General features: G+C 47.0%; 1 protein-coding gene across 1 annotated transcript in view; it reads left to right on the top strand.

Annotated features, from left to right (window-relative positions):
* Nucleotides 1-22,114, top strand: part of EPHB1 (EPH receptor B1) — a 407,554-nt gene that overhangs the window by 247,849 nt on the left and 137,591 nt on the right. The gene's annotated exons all lie outside the window — the stretch shown is intronic.

Below are 22,114 nucleotides of genomic sequence, written 5' to 3'. Positions count from 1 at the left end.
CACCTGAGTTGGGCAGGACCTTGGACACAGAAGGGTACTAAGGTAACCTGGATATAGCCTGTTTTCTCAGAAACACACAGTTTAGTGAGAGAGACCAAATGATGATGAGGATGAGCTAACATTGACTGCTTATTGTACACATCCTTTACATTGATTAATGTATTTAATCTCCAACAATACAGTCAGATACTATTATTATTATGTACTACTAGAGGCCCGGTGCACGAATTCGTGCACATTGATAGAGATTAATTAGAAGAAATATTTTAGAGGCTGGGGAGGGACTGCTGGAGATTGGTTCCAGGGCATGTCCAGCCATTTCGCCCAGTCCCTATAGGGGCTGACTGAGCGGGGAGGGACCTCGGGAGGGCTCCAGGGCATATCCTGCCCATCTTGCCCAGTCTAGATTCACAGGACCCCAGCAGCAAGCTAACCTACCAGTCAGAGCGTCTGTCCCCTAGTGGTCAGTGTGCATCTAGAGACTGGTTGAACAGTCGAACTAATGGTCAGACACTTAGCATATTAGGCTTTTATTATATAGGATTCTTATTGTGTACTATTGTTATTATAACAGGTAGGAAATATTATTCCTAGTCACAGATGGGGAGCCTGAGGCTGAGGGAGCTTAGGGACAACAGGTAGGAGGTAGAGCAAGATGTATCTCTAGGCTCCCCACTCCATATCCTGCACTGTGATATGAGACAGTGCTGGTGGTGACAGGATGCAAATGCTAAGGGGGCAATCTGGGAGGAGACGTTCCTCCCAACTGGGAAATGAGGGCCACTGTTGTGGAGAGGGTGGAATGTGAGCTAAGCCAGAGGGAAGGCACATTCCAGGTTCAGAGATGGGTGAGAAGAGCACCCAGATGGTGGGATTTGCGTCAGCCACATCCTGAACGGTCGTAACAGTCATATACTGGGGAAAAGTAAAGTCTGAGCTCTTAAAAGTTTGTCTTTCTTTTATCCACATGTTTGCCCATTCATTCTGAGTATGAACACTGTTTAGGTGCTGGAAGGCAGATATACCCTGGGGTACTGGGCGGAGCTTGGCGGGGAGCAGGCAGGTAAGCAGCCAGGCACACCTAGTGTGGGAAGCTTGGTGGGTAGGACATGGGAGTCTAGAACTGGTGCAGAGGACACAGTGCTGCCCAGAGCATTTCTGACACATGGGTGGGCCGGGCAGGGAGAGGCTGATGGAGGGGAGGGAAGGGTGACGGCGCCATTGACCCTGAGGGGCCTGGGACAGCCAGGTCCAAGCACCAGGCTTCTTTGCCATGGCAGGGGAGCACTTGGGTGATTTTAGGCAGGAAGGTGGCACCATCAGGTCTGTGTTATGGGAAGACTCTCTGGCAGGTGTACAGAGGAGGCAAGTGGCAGTCAGGGACATCAGGGAGCTAGCGACAAGACAAGGGCTTGAAGCAAGATGAAGACAGAAATCAGATTTGACAACAGCTCAGAATGCAGAGATGATAGGATGTGGTGACAATTGGATAAAAGGGAGAGGAGGGGAGGGGAGGGAGGAGAGTTAGGAAAGCAACAGGTTGTGGGATGTTTGCTATGGGCCGTCCACAGGGGACAGCCTATAGACAGAGGTTGAAAATACAGACGAGAGGGTGAAAGCATGAAAGCATTGGGTGGAGGCTCTGATCCCAGCAGAAATAGCATAAAATGGGGCTGAGAGAGAGTGAGTGGGGTGAAGTGGAGTTCATTCCTATCACAAGGAGACCTTTGCATGAGCTTGGAGGAGGGAGGATGGGCAGGTGGGAGGCGAGAAGGCTCCCACCTGCTCTTCTCCTATTTCTCTAACAGGATCTTTTAACAGTAGGCAGGGGTTAGTGCCCAGGGCTCAAGTTAATTAAAGTCTATGCATTAAAAATAACAATGAGCATAAAAACCAAGTGCATGCATTGTGTATCTGTCCATCTTGCTCCATCCCCTGGCCTCCCAGGAAGCCTGGCGCAGTCCTGGAGGCCCTGGTCTGAATGGGGGCCTCCTCGCTTCTCAGGAGCAGGTGATGATGGCAGCTCAAGAAGCAACTACCAAGGTGTGTGTTTGTGGTGGCAGAACAGCAAGAGAGAGAGAGAGTTATCTAGGCAGCAGGTAGAATCTTTGCTGGATGTGGTCCTTTCTCTCCCTTTTCAGGAATATTTCTCTCTTCTCTCTCTCTCTCTCTCTCTCTCTCTCTCTCTCTCTCTCTCCTTAGATATATGCCAAGAAAATAAAACAGAAGTAAAGGAGAAAGAAAGAGAGGTGTCTTTAATTTGAATAGGTTTTTCCCATGTGAAAAAGCGACAGTTCGTTGCAAAATATTTATCTTCATTACGGGTGGTATCATTATTGATGGAGAAGCCCTGCTGACTAATGGGGAAATCTCTATAGGAGGCCTGAATCCAGATGAGCTGAGTCTCCACCGTGCCTTCCACATGCTGGGCGAGCATGGCCCTTAATTTCAGGGTGTCCCAGGTGACTCATCGGCACAGCCCGGAAAGGACAGTGCTCATGTTGGATTAGGCTCACAGAGCTGGGAGAGGCCTTCCAGATCAGGCGTGAGCTCCCTGTGGCGTAGATGGCTTTTTGTTTGCCTTTGAATCATACATGGCCTTTGCTTAATGAAGGTGTGTGCTGTGGCCAAATGATGGATGAATGACTGTGAGAGTGAGTGTGCGTTAAAGGGAAAGGCGGATCAATGAATCCCGTTTAACCATTCATTTCACCGAAGGGGTCAGGGAGGTCCAGAGAGGGGGGCCTCATACCCAAGAGCCAGCCTGAGATTCAGCTCCTTCCTTCCTAGGCGCCTCTCTCTCCCTGTTCCTTCTGCTGAGAGATGTTGTCAAACATGGATGAGAAGGTGCTCTAGCAGTTGTTTTTGTTATTCAGTATAGAAGGAGTTTACACAAATCAAAGCATCATTTCTTCTGGTGGATGTTGGAGAGGCTCAGATTAGCAGCCTTGAGAGCAGTAATTCACATTCAGATCAAGCCTCCTATGTGTTCACCAATTAACTGCCAAGGTGAGGGAGGAGCTGTTCCTTACTCCCTGTGCTCCCATTTCACAGATGAGTCCACCATGTCTCAGAGAGGCTACAGCGGGACCTGCCTATGACCTCATAGGTAGCAAGGCTTTAGGAACTGGTTCTGCAAGCCAGGTGTGGGAAGTCAGCCCTCTGGGTAAATGTTGCTACCCCATTGCCACCTCCTGTGACATCCATAAGCAGGCGCCCCAGGGCTCACTCCGTTTTTCGGTGACCAAGTTTGTTGTGTAACACACGAGGTCCTGAGAACAGCCCTGACTTTGAGGAATTCCTCGAGAGGAGCTGAGTGTGTCTTCCCAAGCTCATTACCTGGTCTCAGAACTTTATAACCACACCTCGTAAATTGGTACAGTGTGACATTTGGCTGTTGGCTTGGAAGAGACGTCAGGGTGATTTAGACCCTCGGGCGTGTGGGTTTCCGGTCTGCGTCAGGCGTGGAAGCTTGTGGAGGACGGAGGCCTCTGGGAGTTGTTTGCTTCCTTTGCACTCAGCCATCACTGGGCCCAGGTTTACTGCTCTGAGATCATAGAGATCCAAGAAAGGGAGACGGAGCTGGTTTTCCCCATGCCTGCTGCCTGCCTCTGATGGCATCTGCTTGTGTGGACAAAGATAGCATCACAAATGTCTGTTGCGGGGGCTCATCTTGTCCTGAGGGTGTCAGCCAGTGCTCCCAGCAGACACTCACCCTTCCCCGCAGCAGCAGCAAGGAGAGCCTTGCCCCCTTGCCTCTGTCTCCCCCCTACCACACGTCCATCTCAGCATATTACCGACACCTCCTTCTGTCTCAAACCACTTCCCTTCCCCCAGAGAGCGCTGTGGGTTTGAAATGATGGTCTTTAATCATTTCTTAAGTGACCAGCCCAGAAATCATTTCTTAGTGCCATACACACAAATTAAATCATAAATCCGCACCGGGTCCTGCATGGGAAGGCCTGAAGTGCGGCCCTGATTCAGAGCAGAGCAGAGGCCTTCCCAGGAGAAGGGGGTCAGCATACGCCTGGAGGAAAGGCCAGGGCCTCGGAGAGAAGGAAGAGGCACCCCTACTGTCTGAGCTCCAGCCGCTATAACAAAATACCACAGATTGAGGCATTTGAACAACAGACATTTACTCCTCACAGATCTGGAGGCTGGGAAGTCCGAGATCAAGATGCAGCAGATTAGTATCTGGTGAGGACCTGCGTCCTGGTTTGCAGAATGACTTCTCATTATGTCCTCACATGCCCTTTCTTTGGTGCTTGCTCTCAGAGAGAGCGAACTCATGGCGCTTTCTCTTTTTATAAGACCATTAATCCCATCATGGGACCCTATTCTCGTGACCTAAACCAGTGGTTCTCAACCTGTGGGTCGCTACCTCTTTCGCGGTCGAACAACCCTTTCACAGGGGTCGGCTAAGACCATCCTGCATATCAGATATTTACATTACGATGCATAACAGTAGAAACATTACAGTTATGAAGTAGCAACAAAAATAATTTTATGGTTGGGTCACAACATGAGGAACTGTATTTAAAGGGCCAGAAGGTTGAGAACCACTGACCTAGACTAACCCAGATCACCACCCGAAGGCACCACTTCCAAATGCCAGTATCTTCATTACTTCAGAAGCCCACAAGAAGATGAATCTGATTGTGGGTTGGAAGGGGGAATGTGTCAAAACCCGTTCGCTCCTTGAAAAATTCTATTAGAAAGTCAAGGTGTTGGTATTGCAATTATTATTTGATTCCCAAACGGTGAGGGCACTTCCAGGACTGCGCTTTGCTTGATGAGCCAATACATTTTTAGTCCCCACTGATGAATTTGGGAATCGAATACCTGTCATCTTGAAATAATTGACACATCTCGGTGAAGCGCTTACATTCTTCTGATGAAATTCTGGATTCTTACTGAGAGCGAGGAGAAAGGCGTGTTACAGGGGAGCAATATTGTTTTATGGACCTTCATCTTGGTTATTAACAAATGAGCATTACGTGTAGAAATGGCACAGGGGGGATTCAGTAATGAAGTTACATAGGATTATAACGATTATGAGCCTGATGACAGTGGAACCCAGACTTCAGTGCTCTCGGTTTCCTTGGCACTCACTGTTCTGCGCTCTCTAATGCCGAAGGACAGCAGGCTGGCTGTTTCTGTCCCTATACCCCATCCTGAAGTTATCTGGGGGGTGGGCATAAAGGTGATAGGCTCCTTTAGCATATTTGGCATGGGGTGTCAGTAAACAACAATAATTATAGGTGTCCATATGCCATGTAAACAGCAAAAATACCATATTCTAGGAAGCTGGCACCCACTAGAGGTAGGAACAGTTAACATCAGTGAACCCTCACCCCCCTGATCCCCCTCCATCCCTGCTTCTGAGCTGCCCAAGCATCCTCTAGTCCTCTGGAAATGCAGCCAGTCCCACTATTTACACTCTCTCTATTTCCCTCTGCCCACCAGAAGCCACTGGGAAGATGAATTTGCCTTTCAGAGAAGGCCTCTGCAGAATACCCAGCACCCACATCCATACATCACCTTTTTACATCTGGCCAGGAATTCAGGCAGGCAGGGACTTGGGGGCTCAGAGCCAGCATGTGACATAGACCACAGTTGTTGGTTTGTCCCCTCCCTTTGGAGGCAGGCAGGGAAAGTAGGGCAAGATGTCTTCAGTGCGCAGAAAAGAAACACATCTTGTCCCTTTCCTGAGCTTCTCATCTGACCTCACGTGCACTTGAACATGTGTGTTCTCCACCCTCAGTGCATGCACCCATAAATACAGAGTGCCCCACCCCCATGAATAGTCTACCTCAGTAAATAGCTGGAAATAGCATTCCCTTTGAAGTGAGGCCCACTTGGTTTTGAGTTCTGCCACAGACTAGCTGCAGAATATCATTTTACCTCTCTGAGCCTCGGTGTCATTGCCAGTAAAATGGGAATGATACTATCTCCCTTACATCGTTTCATTGAAAAAAAAAATGGTATGTTAGGATTACATTTGTCTATGAGAAGTAGAAAAATGTAAGATAATTTGGTTTTAAAACAATAGAGACTTTTTATGTTCTGTAAAATAAATCTAGGCTGGTAGGGCACTCCATGGTATGGTATTGGACACCCAAGTATATTCTAAGTTGTTGCTCTGACATCCTTAGCATACAATTTCTACCTCATAGTCCAAGATGGCTGCTTGAGTTCCAGCCATCATGTCTACTTTTCAGCCAGTGAGAATAAAGAAAGGAGGAAAAGAGCTAGCTTTCTCTCTGGATGGTCACTGCTCAGAAGTCACATATACTTTTGCTTATATCCCTAGATTTTAGCGATTCAAGCCAATGCCCATGCATTATCAAATTTTGAAGGGAATGTTCAATGTGGTGGAACGAATGTAGGCTTTTAAAAATATAACACAGTAGCAAGGTGATGACATATTACCTATAGTGAACACATTATAATTTTATAATAGAATAATATAACAGCTACTTTTAATTGAGTAGTTATTACATGTTTTGGTGTTCACCAAACATTATATATTCATTATCTCATTCAGTCAAAACACTGGTATGAGATAGGAACTATTGTTATTCCATTTTTACAGATGAGAAAACTGAGACTCAAAAAGATTATAGAACTCACTTCATATGGCTATAAGTAGTGGAGGTTATAATTCAGAAATTGATACTCTTTCCCCCAAGAAGTCATGTTGGCACGGTTTATATTTAACATGATACACACTGGTTTTGTTGGTTCCAAACAAATTTACTTGATTTTAAAAGACCCCAACCAGTGAGCTATCTGGATTCAGGCAGCCCGTGTTCAATTCCCAGCTTCACCACTGGCTTTAGGACCTTGGAAAAGCTGCTGTCTTTATTTGAGCCTCAGTTTTCTAATGTGCAAAATGGGAATAATTGTAGTGCATGTCTCATAGAGGTGTTATGAGGATGAAATGAGGTCATACTGAGTACCCATGTACCTGGCCCACAATAAATGCTTATTTAAGTACTGGTCATTGCTTTAATTAACTAGAGGCCGGATGCACAAAATTCGTGCATGGGGGGGTTCCCCTCAGCCCAGCCTGCACCCTCTCCAATCCAGGACCTCTCTGGGGATGTCCGACTCCCGGTTTAGGCCTAATCCCCAGGGATCGGGCCTAAACTGGCAGTCAGACATCCTTCTCATAATCCTGGACCACTGGCTCCTAATCACTCACCGGCCTGCCTGCCTGGCCACCCCCAACTGCCGCCCCTGCCGGCCTGGTCGCTCCTCACGCCCCCCACCCCACCCCCCACCCCCCGCCGGCCTGGTCGCCCCACGCAGCCTACTTGTTCAGTTGTTTGGTCGTTCCTCACTAACCCCCCTGCCAGCCTGGTCGCCCTACAGATCCTGCTTGTTCAGTCGTTTGGTCGTCCCTCACTAACCCCCCTGCCAGCCTGGTCGCCCTACAGATCTTGCTTGTTCAGTCCTTTGGTCGTCCCTCACTAACCCTGCTGCCAGACTGGTCATAGGCAGCCATCTTGTGAGGGTTATTTTGCATATTACCTCTTTATTATATAGAATAACATTATTGTTATTAATGTTTACACAACTTTATGAACAGTTCTAGCAGGTGGTGGTCAGCTTGGCAACCCACAGACTTTGCCTTAGAATGGTGCTGATTGTGGGAGGGGGCTGGCTCAACATCCCACCCTATCCTGTGCTCTATAGGACATGCTAGAGGCCTTTACTGGCCTGACCCAAAGTCCTGGGGGGGTGGGTAAGGAGGGAGGGCAGGAAGAGCCGGTCCCTCCCTCTGCAGCAGAGGAACCAGCAGAGTGGCCTCCTGTCCTAGACTCCTGTCATCCCTTCAGCCCTGGACTTGCATCCTTTGGGGAAGTTCTTTGCCAAGCTGCTCAGTAGGGCCTGCCCATTCTCCCCATCTTCTCTCCTGGCCCTGACTTGCGTCTGCACCCTCTGCTCATTCCCTAGGCCAGCGGTTCGAAACCCCTTTGGGGGTTGAACGACCCTTTCACAGGGGTCGCCTAAGATCATATCAGATATGATAATGCATATCAGATATTTACATTACGAGTCATAACAGTAGCAAAATTACAGTTATGAAGTAGCAATGAAAATAATTTTGTGGTTGGGGGTCACAACATGAGGAACTGTATTTAAAGGGCCAGAAGGTTGAGAACCACTGCCCTAGGCCCTTCCTGGCAGTGGCTTCAATTGAATGGCTTCCTCTAAGTCAGTGGTTCTCAACCTTGGCTGCACATTAGAATAACCCGGGAATCTTGTTAAAATCCTGATTTCTGGGCCTCATCATTAGTAACAAAAAAACAGAATTTCCAGAGGATAAGGCCCAAAAATCAGGATTTTAACAAGATTCCTGGGTGATTCTAATGTGCAGCCAAGGTTGAGAACCACTGCTCTAAGTTCACACTGAAATCTAAGTGCTAAGTGCACCCTTAACACCTCTGATCTTTGCTGCAAGCTTCTCCTTTAATCATGTTTAACTGACAAACCTGAAGGCAGTTGGTGATGCTAATGTTTATCCAAGAACTGCAAATAGGGAGGGCACAGAGCACTCTGGAAATTACCTCTCGGCACTTGGGAATAAATGGTCACTGGAGAGAACACACCATTCATCTCCTTTCCGCCTCCCCGCAGCAGAGCCCTCTTCTAGCTGCTCTGATTTGCAACACCCTTCAGTCCATGCACATGGCCTCTGGTGCCTTCGTTCCTAGGGTTCACCCTTCCCGCTCTGCTCAAAGGGCATCCTCCCTATTCCAGAGCCCGAGAGCCCTAGTTCTCTATTCAGAGGCTCCTTCAGAGTTGCTGAGGTTCCTGAGCGAAAGTAGCAGATTCTGCCAGCTTTGTCTGTCTGCTGCCTTTTGGATAAAGGTCATGCAAACGTTCTGCCTTGTCACGTTCACTCCCACTTGGGGAATTTGGGGGATGAGTATAGCCTTATTATTTCAATATTGATTATTTCTCATGGTTATTTCACTCTTTCAGAGTTCACTCTGAGACTTGCAAAGTGCTACATCCACTGTCACTGCAATTCAGGAGCCCAGACAGGCCCAACAAGCCCTCCTGGCAAGGTTGTGGCAGAGCCATTGGATCTGACTTTGACTCCTATGTGACCTTGGACAGGCCCCTTTTTGTTCTGACATTTGGGGGGAGGGCAAGCCACACTCTTTGGGCCCACAGGCCAGGCCAGCGTAGTGCAGGGGGAGAATTCCTACCCCTCATCTGTCAAGACATCTCTGGTCATACAGCTTGACAATTTAAGCCTCAAAGCTTTGGCTCCATCATTACCGAAAAATAAAAATCGTTTCTTTTGCTCACTTGTCGCACTCGAATGCTGTGTAATATCGTTACAGATTGATATGTTTATGACTTTGTGACCCAGGGAGAAGCTGGCAATTCCACTGTGCCCATTTCTACTCCTGGGTTTCTGGAAAGGTCACAGCAAAATTATTTTATCAAGTACACCACAGAAGGGGGAAATCTTCATCTTATATTATACATATGCAGCACTTGACCTTCTCTTGAGATACGGCACCTCTTAGCTACACTTACTTAAACATAATGCAGCTCTTTCCCGGATGCACACAGAGAGAATAATTAGGTGCCCTGGCCTCCCAGCTGGAGAGGAGGCTGTGCTGTGGGGCTGACCTCCAAGATGAGAAGGAAAGAGAGTTGGGGCAGCCGGGGGCAGGACAGGGGTGAGTCGGCAGAGCTGATGAGCGGCAGGCTCATCCTGAGGATGGGACCACCTGGGAAGGTGAAGTGGACACTGTGGCTTGTTCCCCTGCTGATTACGCACCTCTGCCAGGTCCCTCATTGCCTTTTCTTGAATGTGCCACTTTGATCCATGGATAGCAGCTACCTGGGTCATTGAGTTAAAGATCCTGAGCTCTGGTCTGGGAATGGGTGCTGTGATTGATTTGTGATGTCTGCCCTGGCCAGCATAGGGAAGTAGTAATAGCAGCTGTGCTGGGTACTTGCTAACCCTGTTCTAGGATATTTCTAAGGTCCTTTCCTACCCTGGCTACCTATGACTCGGGGACTCCCCAAAGCCCTGGGGTGAGGCAGCTTGGAAAGGGAGAAACAAGTAACCTTCCCTAATCGAAGAGTACTGTTTGCCTTGTCAGGTTTTGGAGGGGAAATGCGATTTGTGGTTGGTGTTCTGTTTCTGGGTTTTCGTTTTTGTTTGTTTTTCATACTGGCTTTGTGAATAGCAGAGAGAGCAGGGAGAGCAGTGCAGGTTCTGGGTGTGATGACCCCAAGGCCTGGCTGTCTGTGTGGCAGGTGGCCAGCCCATGCCCCCTGGCCCATGGGAAAGAGCAGCAGCCCTGGTGGCTTCTCACCACCCTCCTGCATGAGAAACACAGTGAGAAGTCACCTTCGCTTTTCTTAAGAACTTGCTTATAAATTATTTTTAAAGGGAATTCATCAAGGTCTGTGTCAGGGGAAAACCTTAAAAATAAGATTTTTCTCGAAGGGTAAACACTTCAGTTTGAAAATATGGGCAGCAGTGTGACTGCCAGCATATGTCCCCCTCGCCCGCTGCCCAGAGTGACCAGATTGATGATGTTTTTAGAACGTTGGCAGCCAGGCTCTGACTCAGGTAGAGACAGGGCCTGGGGAGGAGACATCTGGGGATTCCCCACCCCTTCTGCACCCTGGCATAGCAGTAGGAGCCTAGGCCTGGCAGCTGGTGGTCCAGTGGGTCCAATCGGGATAAAGGACCTTGGGTCCCTAGGAGTGGCCACAGTGATCTGGCCCTTACCTTCCTCAGCTCCAAGAAGCACCTCCCTGATGGTGGAGAGGGAAACAGGTAGGGCTCCCTTCAGAGAGCCTGCCTGGCTGCTGCCAGGGTACTTGCGCTCTTCTGAAGGACAAATCCTCCGCCTCTGCCCCTAGAGAAGGCTCGCCCACCTCCTTGACCACATGGCTGTGATCTCAGCTCTTCTCCAGGAGGCCTTGCCCTGCTTCTGGAGCCCAGTGCCTTGAGAATTCCATCACCATCTGGCCAGTTGCTGCCTCTGGATTGGGGGCTCCCCTGGGGCCCCCTTTCATTTCTGACTCCATGCAGGTCTACCTTCACTCAACATTAACCCTCTTCTTTCGCAGTAGTAAGAAATGACTCTCATACCTAACTCTGGGCATATACCAGTAGAAGTGATTTCCAAATGCATGTAAAAGAGAAGGGCCCTGTTGGGCTAAAGCTTAGAACATTGCCCCATGGGGCTCTCAGCACCTACTGGCTGACCAGTTGGCCTGTTGGGAGAGGCTCAGGTAATGCCACACCTTCAGGGACCAGTGAAATAAAGTTGATGTGGTGGCTGGGTCTCCAGCTAGAGGACCCCTTCCTGGGGTCCCATCCAAAATCTTGAAGGCTTTGGCTACTCTGAGGATTCCTGAATCTAAAGGCTGTGCACCCTTCTTGGTGCAGGGGCTCCTCTAGTGCTGTATGCAGGCAGCCTGTAGGGGACAGACTTGGGGAGCAGACACAGCCAGAGGCACCAAGTCAGTTCTGGTTTCTGAGTGAACCCTCACCCCCCACTTCCCTCCTCTGGGCACTTTCCTAATGTCACTCCCCAAGCCCGCAAAGTCATAGATAGGGACAGTGAACCCACTGCCAGGGTGCTGGATTTTTTTAAAAATATATTTTATTGATTTCTTACAGATAGGAATAGAGAGTTAGAAACATCGATGAGAGAGAAACATTGATCAGCTGCCTCCTGCACACTCCCTACTGGGCATGTGCCTGCAACCAAGGTACATGCCCTTGACTGGAATCGAACCTAGGACCCCTGAGTTCGATTCTCAGGCCGATTCTCTGTCCATTGAGCCAAACCGGTTAGGGCCAGGGTGCTGGATTTTTAAAGAGAACCCAAGGAAGAGGGAAAGGCCTAACCTAAGTGGATGAAACATGGAGGAGGAGAGGGACCCAAGCCAGACAACAGGTCCTCCTCTCTGCCTCCCAGCACCCAGCACAGTGCCCGGCACCCAGTACGAGCTCAGTGCATATCTGTTGAATGGCAGTGATTCCTAATCAATCACTAGGTCTTCTTCTTCTAAATGACTCTTGAATCCATCTATGTCTCTCCGTACCTACTACCCGTGGTGTCTTCCCCTAATTGCCTCCACCCCAATTCATTCTTTTCCCAGCAGCCAGTGTGAACTTTCAGAAACAAAAACACCCAATTGTGTTTTTTTCCAGCTTTAATCCTATCAGTGACTTCCTTGGACCTCAGGGCCTTGATGCCAAGAGCTCAGGCTACCAATCCAGACTCAGCCTCCTCACCAACTCCAGCCCACCCACACGCACACAGCCTGAGCCTCTAGCATTTACTCTATACCTGGACCATGGATACACTGCTCAGTCTCTTCATTGAGTCATATTCTTTCTCCTTGGGCCTTTGCACACGCTACTCTCTCCAGGTGGAAGGTTTCCTACCTCCACTCACTAACCCACCCACTCTGCCAACTTGTATGGCTTTTATTTATTCTTTATGTCTTAACTTAGATGTCCCTTGGCCGAGAGGGGCCAGATCCCTGCTCTGTCCTCTTCACACTGATCCCATCTGTTGGAATTGCCAGTTGGACTCTGTCTTCCTCCATGAGGATGTCAGCTCTGTTGGGGATGGGTTGGGGGGGGGGGGTGGGCGTCTTTGTGTGTTTCACCCATTTGTGTATCCTAGTGCCTAGCACAGTTCCAAGTATATAGTAAGTTGTCATTTTAAATCCTTTACAATGAATAATTGATGAAAACATTCAGCTTGGCTTCTTGCAAACAACATCTGCTATTTATTTAGGAGATGCCACATTCCAGAAAGTTACCTGCACACACTGATCTTCGAAAGCTAGCACCTTTTTTTACAGATCAGGGAGCTGAGGTTCAGAGGGTTAAGTAACTTGCTTAAGGTCACGCGACCAATGAGTGGCAGTTTTCTCAGCCCCCAAGGCAGTGATGTTTCCGCTCTCCCTGGTGGTCTAGGGCCGTGGCTTTCAATCAGAAGCTGCATCAGGATCACCTGAAGGCCTCGCTGCCACTGACTGCTGGCCCCAGCAGGGTTTCTGCTTCAGTAGGTGTGGAAGGTGGTCTGGGATTCTATATTTCTCCAAGTTCTCAGGTGCTGCCACTGGGCTGGAGACCACAGTCTGAGAATCACTGGCCTAGATCACTAGAAAACATCTGAGCTTGCTTTACGCTACCCCACTCTCCAACCACAAACGTTTTGGGTCAAGAGGGCAGGCTGCATGCCCTAACCGGTTTGGCTCAGTGGATAGGGCATCAGCCTTTGGATTCAGGGGTCCCAGGTTTGATTCCGGTTAAGGGCATGTACCTTGGTTGCCAGCACATACCCAGTAGGGAGTGTGCAGGACAAGTAGGGAGTGAGCAGGAGGCAGCTGATCGATGTTTCTCTCTCATCGATGTTTCTAACTCTCGATCTCCCTTCATCTCTGTAAAAAAATCAATAAAGTATATTAAAAAAAAAAAAAGATGGCAGGCTGCATCCCTGAAATACCTCCGCCAGCTTTGCCGCCCAGCCCAGCATAGCCTCCCAAGCCTGGACAAGGCCTGGGCTGTGCTGTGCCTGGCTGCTCTGAGGACAGGGAGCCATTGATGCCAAGAACTTAAGTGTCTCCCCTTCCCCCTTGGAACATTGCTCTTCTGTTTGTCCCCCCGACCCCAGTCCTGACCAGTGATATCTCCATTCCACCAGGGCTCAGTGCCCCCATTTTGAACCCACCTCTTTAACAATGGCTGTGCTGATGGATGCATTCCAGGCTCACTGTAGCTCCTGCTTCCTGGAAATTACAGTCCTATCTGTGTCATGTTGCTGACAGCATTCATCAATTTCAGCAAGTGTCACCAAGAGTGATAGGAATGTATGGCACAGCTAAGTATCCCCTCTGCGCAGGACATTACAGCTGGCACCAGGCCCAGGGAGACAGGACCTGGAGATCCATTTGACTTCATGTGTGCAGGTCTACATAGAAGTGAAAGTGCCCCAGCCCACCTCCTACTCTGTCCTCCATAAATGCTTTGTGTTCCTGACAACTTCTACAACTACCCAAAGGTTCCACAGGCAAGCCAGGGCTCTCTCTGAGTCTTGGACACTCTTCCCATTGTCCTACCCTCCCATTTCTGCATCAGCGCTTACCCATCCTTCAAGGCTTATGCATGTGCCACCTTCTCCAGGCAGCCTTCCTAGCTTCCCTTTCCTCTCCCATTCCTCCAAATATCTCTGGCACAGGCATCTCCAACTCTTTGGAGCTTTTTTCAGTAAACAGCCTAGACTTACCTGTGCTGCTCAGAGCCTGGGGTCAGAGTATGCCACCCATATTTTGTGTCCTCCCAAAATTTAAAAATGTAGTTATTGAGATTTTCTTTGTTTACTCAAGTCTTATATCTATAATACAAAACATAGGGAATTACATAAAAGCACAAAATAATCATTATCAGTAATGCTGCTATTCCAGCTTTCATTTTAATGAGTATGATTTTATATATATATATATATATATATATATATATATATGTGTGTGTGTGTGTGTGTGTGTGTGTGTGTGTGTGTGTGTAGAATGAAGTTTATGCTTTCTATATAGTTTTAAACCAACTTTTAAAATATTTTCCCATGGCATACTTTTAATGACTGTGTAGTATTCCATTACATGGATATTCCATTAGTTATTTAGTCAATACCCAATTATTTGACTTTTAAGTTTTCTTTTATTCCTCCTTCCTTCCTTCCTTCCTTCCATATTTTGAATAACACTGGGATAAACATCCATTAGCATGAATCTTTTTCCACATCATGATTTTTCATCAGAATGAGTCTTTAGAAGTAGAATTGTTGAATCAAAGCTCTGAACATTTTGACAATCTTAATACAGAACAGCTTTAAGAATCCACACTGCGTGGGAGTGCCCATCATCTCATACCCTCTACCATGAAGATCATATTATTGTTGTTGTCGTTTTTATCACAGCTTTTATCTTGGGTCTCATCACAGCCTTCGGCAAGCATTCAGTTCAACCAGTCACAGACTGAGCGTGCCTGGTGTGAGCTCATGCTAAGCTCTGGGGTGTGGGACATGCAGAGATGACAAAACCTGGCATCTGCCTCCAGAAAAGTTCTGGATGACAATAGTGGGATGAGTGGATGCATGCATGCCTGGGAGCTACATCTCTGCTCTCAGTTTTCTCAACATATTGCAGAGAATATAGGGGAAGCAGGAGCATCACAAGGCCGTGGGTCCCTGGGGTTGTTCAGGGGCACCCATTTGTGGGAAGAGCAAAGACCACTGGTGACAGTAGACAAGGAAATTCCAGCCCAGAGGCCCAGTGCCACCACCTTCCAGGGAGCCTGGAATTCCAGAGCCAAGTACCCATGATGTCAGCCATCAATAATGTGAAAGTGATGGGGACATTGGGCCACAGTAGTGAGTCTAAATATTGGGCCCAGCATGAGGCCACAAGACCTAAGGGAGACCTGTATACATGTCTTGCAGGAACCTCTTGCCTCCCCACTGGGCCACCACCGCACCTATCGCAGTGCTCAGCAGCTGCCGAGCTGCCCAAGCTCTTCTGCCTTCCACAGAGCTGGGGCAAGTGTGGAGAGGAAGGGGACATTCTAGGAACAGGGGGCTCAGGGCTGCAAACCTCTTTCTCCCTGGCTAGGAGCAGGTGCCTTGTTTCTCTCACTGTCACCAAGAGAGGTAGGCAGAAACCTCCAAGCCAGCTGCCGAGATGCACCTGCCTTTAGAAAAAGGCACCCGGTTCTTAAACAGGGGATGAATATTCATTGGCATGAACCTTTGCAAACTCATTTGGGGGAGAAAAATTAGAACAGGAGAAATAATCAGATTATTAAAAAAAGAAAGAGCAAGGACAGAAGGCGGCAGTGGAGGGAAGGCTCACATTTAAAATGCAAGGAGAGATTTCCTTCCTGCAGAGTAGCTGTGACCCCCTGGACCATGCGCTGGGAATAGCTAAGCTCTCCCATATTTCTGCTGCATAAAAATGTTGCTTTCTGAGGCCACGGTTGAGGGGGGAGGGGGAGGGGCATTGTGCACCCTCCACATATGAAAATTCTACAATAATGTTTTGAGGTTTTCATTTTATCTCCCTTCGATATCAAGAAAATTTGTGAGAGCTAAAGAGGCTCTGGTGAGTGCTGAGTGACAGGTTAAAGGGCTCCAATATAGATTAGATGGTCCAGTATCTCCTGAGGAAATTGCATAAAAGTGGTTATTCCCTCTCACTTCTATTAATTTCCTCTTCCTGGCTGCTTGGAAATGCTTCATAACTTGATGCTGCAGATGGGGACGAGAGGCGCTTTCCATTATCTCAATCACTGCACTGTTTATGAGACACTTAATCTGTTTCTTTATAAAGTAATAGTACTGTAGGTGATGGATTTAGTGTCACTGCAAGTCTGCGTGCAGGGACGAGAGGGGGCGGTTCTCGAGAGCATTGTAAGCACCGGGTAATTTGTTACCTCATTGAGGCTCTGAGAAGTTGGGTGGGCGTTCCAAGGTGACCTTGTGGATATCAGCTAGAGATCGCGAGTATGGTCCCTTGTCACTTAAAGGGGGAGGGAAGTGCTGTGTGTTTTGCCTGTGGAATGGAAAATAACACGTGTTTAAAAGATCTTGTCTTTCCTCTCAGTAGAAGGCGGCGGGCAGGGGAAGAGGTGTATGTGGAGGGAAGGCCACGCCCGAGCTCCATTCATCACCTGTCTGCACTGTGATCACTTGCAGTGGAGGAAAGAACCCCCCTTTTCTTAAGGAAACAAAGCAATCATGGGCTGCACTGGTGTCGGAAACGGACAGCCCTCCTAGTTACAGGCGTCCGACTGGCCAGGGGCCTGTGTGAATGCACAGGAGGGCGCAGGAGCTTCTTCTCTGCCCACCCACCTGCTGGAGTCACAATGAAGCCCTCTCTGACCCAATTTCCCTTCCTGCCTCTCCTATTCTCCCACCTCTTCCCTTCATACTCGGTCTTTGCCCCTCCTTCTGAATCTCACCTCCTAGTCACCACAGGAAAACGTTTCTAGTGGTCTTCATCTCATTAGAAACAAGGGATCCTCATCATAACAAGGGATCCCCCAAATGGTGCACATCCTCCCCTACCGGTCTCCCCATGCCGTGCACACACAAGCACAGCACAGATCACACAATATCAGAATCAGCCTTTCATTTTCCGCGTCCCCCACGAGGAAGGGCGATTCCTGAAGTCTGCCCTCACCTACACTCTGGGCTATGTTTCTAGCCAGGTGCCTGGCTCATGGTAGGTCTTCAATAAACATTTGGTGAATGAAGGCTCATAACTGAAGTGATATTGCTGACCATAATCCTGTATCGAGAGAAAGGCAACCCTTGAGTTTTTAACATGATATTAAAGCGAAGAATTGTGTTATCAACCGTAAAATGCTTTAAGTGTGAATATGTGTTTGGTTAGGCTATCACAGCTTATCATTAGTATTTTCTGAGATTGTAGAGTCCTCAGGCAGGTGTGTGGTCTCCAGGCTGCCAGAGTCCCCACTGTGCTCTACTGTGTTACTCCCAGCTGCTTTGCATATTCAGGTGACTCACCTGGGCCTTTTGCTTTCTCTTTCTTGGACTGAATCAGCGGTTCTCAACCTGTGGGTTGCGACCCCTTTGGGGGTCGAACGACCCTTTCACAGGGGCCGCCTAAGACGATCGGAAAACACATATATAATTACATATTGTTTGTGTGATTAATCACTATGCTTTAATTATGTTCAATTTGTAACAATGAAATTGGGGGTCACCACAACATGAGGAACTGTATTAAAGGGTCGCAGCATTAGGAAGGTTGAGAACCTGGACTAAATATTCTTTGTCAGAATCTACCCAGGAGCTCCATTTATCACCTCTAATAATTAATGTGGCTTTTTCTCCAGGGCAGCAAAGTTTTCTTATTTATTTTTCTGTGTTAAAGTTCTAGTTAAATAACTCTATTCTTCTATTTCTTATTCGTGGTGTCTGATACAAGATGAGTTAAAAAGGCTTTGTGGCCCAGCCGGTGTGGTTCAGTGGTTGAGCATCGATCTATGAACCTGAAGGTCGAGGTTCAATTCCTGGTCGGGTCATATGCCCGGATTGTGGGCTCAGTCCCCAGTGGGGGACATGCAGGAGGTAGCCCATCAGTGATTTTGTCTCATCATTGATGTTTCTCTCCCTCTCCTTTCCTCTCTGAAATTAATAAAAGTATATTTTTTAAAAAGGCTTTGTGGACTAGCCTGGTGCTTTAACCATTACTTAACGCATTAATTCTATGAGAAAATATAGCACACGTATGCTTATACTAGTAAGTTACAATCTAAAAGTTGAATAAATGAACCTAGGAATGCTGGTTCTTTACAAATTAGGGAATGTATAGACACAGATTTAACAAAATATTAACTTATGAAATTTGAATATTAAGGAGATTCATCCATTGTGTAATTACAGGTAAATATGTATTTTATAGGTATATCGATTTGCTTATTATACAAGACAAATACTATATGGAGAAACAATTCTTCCATTTGGCCCCATATTTCATTTGCCTGCTTTGGGACTCAAAACTTATATTCTGATCCTGAACTCTAAAAGTTCTTGCAAAGAAAACTTGTTTTTCAAAAGGAGATGGGTAGGTTGGAGTGGAGAGGAAGTAGCCTTACTTAGCACATTTTAATGTTTGAGTTTATTAAATTATAATGGTCTGTGGAAGTTGTGAGAAATGTGAGTTTGTTATTCATTGATCATTTATATGAGGTGCTAAGGGATTACATGGCTTGCCAGGGATCACCCATCTAGGCACCAGCAGAGCCAGGAATCAGACCCATGGTTGTCTGACCCCTGCCTGATGCTCCCTCCCCAGAAAGGATGACATCACACTCCTTCCCAGGACTTCTCTTCCCAGTCTTTCATGGAATGTCTTTCTTTAAAGTCCAGCCTGGACCAGTTCTTCTCCACTTCCTCCCCTTGTGGCTGCCTTAGAGCCCAGGGACTTGGGGCCACCCCGTTCTGCCTCCTTCATAAGAAGTTTCAGGAAGGCACTTTCCAAGTCCTTTCCCCACTCGTTGATATCAAGATGATTTTTATGCTGTTAACTTATTTGATGTGAAGCAAGGAGGCTTTTAAGTGCTGGAGAGAAAGTAAAGACACGTTGTTCCTCTTGGTTTGATACATTAGGAAAATTGTAGTGTGGAGGGGACCAGATGCATGCATGCAAGGCATGGCTTTCCCCTCCCCCACTTTGCAGGGAAAGAGCTTCTGCTGTGTTTGGACAGTTCAGGCCTGGGGTTTCCCTGTGTTCTTCAGCTCCAGAACTGAATGGGGTCCAGCAATGCTGGGTGATTTATAGTGGAAAGGACCAAGTGCTTCTCACAGGATTCAGGGGAGAGATCTAGGAAGAGGAAAGGGAGAGAGGAGGAACAAACAAAGGGAAAAACCATCCTGAGTGGGCTTGGGCAGATAGATCAGTAATTAAAATTCTAGGATACGTTGGTATATCATTCAGTTGGTGTATTATTTGTTGAGTCTTTAGTAGATATTTAAGTTGGGTTTTTTACTTTCTACGGAGAAGTTTCTTTTGAATATGCTAAGATGGATCAGCAAGTGACCCATTTTCACATGGGTCACAACAGAAATATCAATGACTTTACTGGATCATCTCAATAACATTGTCCCCAGTGCATTTCATGGGACTTGAATCCCAGGTGATGCTTGACAAAATAGAGGTTTCTGGTGAGGAAACATAGTATTCTATATCCCATTTTTGGAAGTTCTGAGAAATTCTGTAATAAAAAAATGAGATTAACTTTTTGAATCCACATTTTTTTCAAAATATATGGCCTCAGGACCCTTTTATAAATAACAGATGCTAACAACCCAAAGAAGGTAGACTCCATGGAACATTGTTGGGTTCTGCCATTCCAGAACATTCCGATTCAGAAGTTGCCTCCCATCTAAGATGAGCTCCCGCCCCAGGGCACTGTCAGAGTGACTTAAACACTATACCTCACTTCAGGTGAGCAAAGGAGTGAGAAAACATTTCTGGCATCAGAACTAGTCCTTCCTTCTTGTCTTAGTAGAAAAGTTGTGGATATTTTCCAAAGAGTTCATGTGTATATTATTACTATCATTTCTCCCACAGAGTGATCCTGGGAAACTTTTGAACCCCTTCATGTCTCAATTTCCTCATTTGCAAAATGGTGGTAATAATAGTGACCCCATAAAGAAATGCATGTAACTCATTTAACAAGAATGTTAACAGATGGTAACTACTACTCTTATTAAAGAATACTCTTCCCTTGTCAGGAGGGAACTATATATTTTAGAAGATGAGCTTTGTATCAGTAGAAGCCATTATAATGGTACTTCTTTGCCAGCGAAGATCACATCTATCTATAAAAATAAAAGCATAATATGCTAATTAGACCGGACGTCCTTCTGGATGAATCCGGGGCTGTGAGAGAAGCCGGGGTCTTGGGTGCCTGCCAGCAGCAGGAGGGAAGACCGGGTCCCTGGTGCCAGAGGAAAGCTAGTGCTGGCAACTGGGGGAAGGAAGGCCTACTCTTGCACGAATTTTGTGCATCGGGCCTCTAGTTTTATAATTGTACGAGGACTGGATCAAGAGCTTTTTTTATTCTTTATTGTTTAAAATATTACATATAGTATTACATATGTCTCCTTTTTCCCCCATTGACCTCTCCCGGGCCACCCCTCTCCCCCCCACACACACACATGCCCTCACCCCCCTAGTGTCTGTGTCTATTGGTCATGCTTATATGCATGCATACAAGTCCTTTGGTGGATCTCTTAACCCTCCCCTTCCCTCTGAAGTTTGATAGTTTGTTTGATGCTTCTCTGTCTCTGGATCGATTTATGTTCATCAGTTTATGTTGTTAATTATATTCCACATATGAGTGAGATCATGTGATATTTATTTTTCTCTGACTGGCTTATTTTGCTTAGCATAATACTCTCCATGTCCATCCATGCTGTTTCAAGTGGTAAGAATTCCTTCTTTTTTACAGCAGTGTAGTATTCCATTGTGTAGATATATCAGAGTTTTTTAATCCACTCATCTGCTGATGGGCACTTGGGCTGTTTCCAAATCTTAGCTATTGTAAATTGTGCTGCTATGAACATCGGGGTGCTTATGTCCTTTCTGACCGGTGTTTCTGGTTTCTTGGAATATAGTCCTAGAAGTGGGATTACTGGGTCAAATGGGAGTTCCATTTTTTAATTTTTTGAGGAAACTCCATACTGTCTTCCACAGTGGCTGCACCAGTCTGCATTCCCACCAGCAGTGCATGAGGGTTCCTTTTTCTCCACATCCTCACCAGCACTTGTCGTAGGTTGATTTGTTGATGATAGCCATTTTGACAGTTGTGAGATGGTACCTCATTCTTGAAGGCAGGCTGTGTTCTCTAAATTCCCTGGATCAGGTCCTCGGAAGGCTTACAGTAAATATTTGTGGAATGAATTAGTGAGGTATGTAAGAAAGTCACTTGAGTTGACCCATGAAGAAAGTTTACCTGGTCTCAGAGAAGGATGAACCAGAGTACAGTCCTGGGGACAGGAAGAGTCAGAACTGAGATAGTGAGAAAGGGTCTCAGAGAAGTGGAGCAGGCAGCAGGAATATTTTGAGGAATCAGCAAGGAGGAGACCAGAAATCTAGAGTAGAGGGTTTCTGTAGGTGAGGCATGATGAAAGCCCAAGGAATAGGCTGGATGGAGTCAGACATTTGGGGGCATATCTCTTTAAAGGTGATCACACAGGGAATTAAGAGGAAGCAGCTCATATCTGAGGGCACCTCTAGTTGGCGCCAGGCTGTGCCAGGCTTTCCCAGTGTTCCCCGCAGCCATGTACATGATAGATGACAGCAAGTGCATGACACTTTCCCTGGTTCACTGCCTACAAAGCCATCCTTTTCTTGCCTCACCCTCCAAAGCATTTCAAAATGCAATTAACAGAAAATGATGTTGGTAAGCCAGTAACCTTGAAATCACTTTAATTTCTTTTTAAAGAATCACTCATGAAATACAGTCCCTTACTATCATTCATAACAAGTGCTTGTTAGCCCAGCACAGTGTCCC

Source organism: Myotis myotis, unplaced genomic scaffold, assembly GCF_014108235.1.
Source record: "Myotis myotis isolate mMyoMyo1 unplaced genomic scaffold, mMyoMyo1.p scaffold_m19_p_13, whole genome shotgun sequence".
Lineage (NCBI taxonomy): Eukaryota > Metazoa > Chordata > Mammalia > Chiroptera > Vespertilionidae > Myotis > Myotis myotis.
This window is presented reverse-complemented; position numbering and strand designations above follow the sequence as displayed.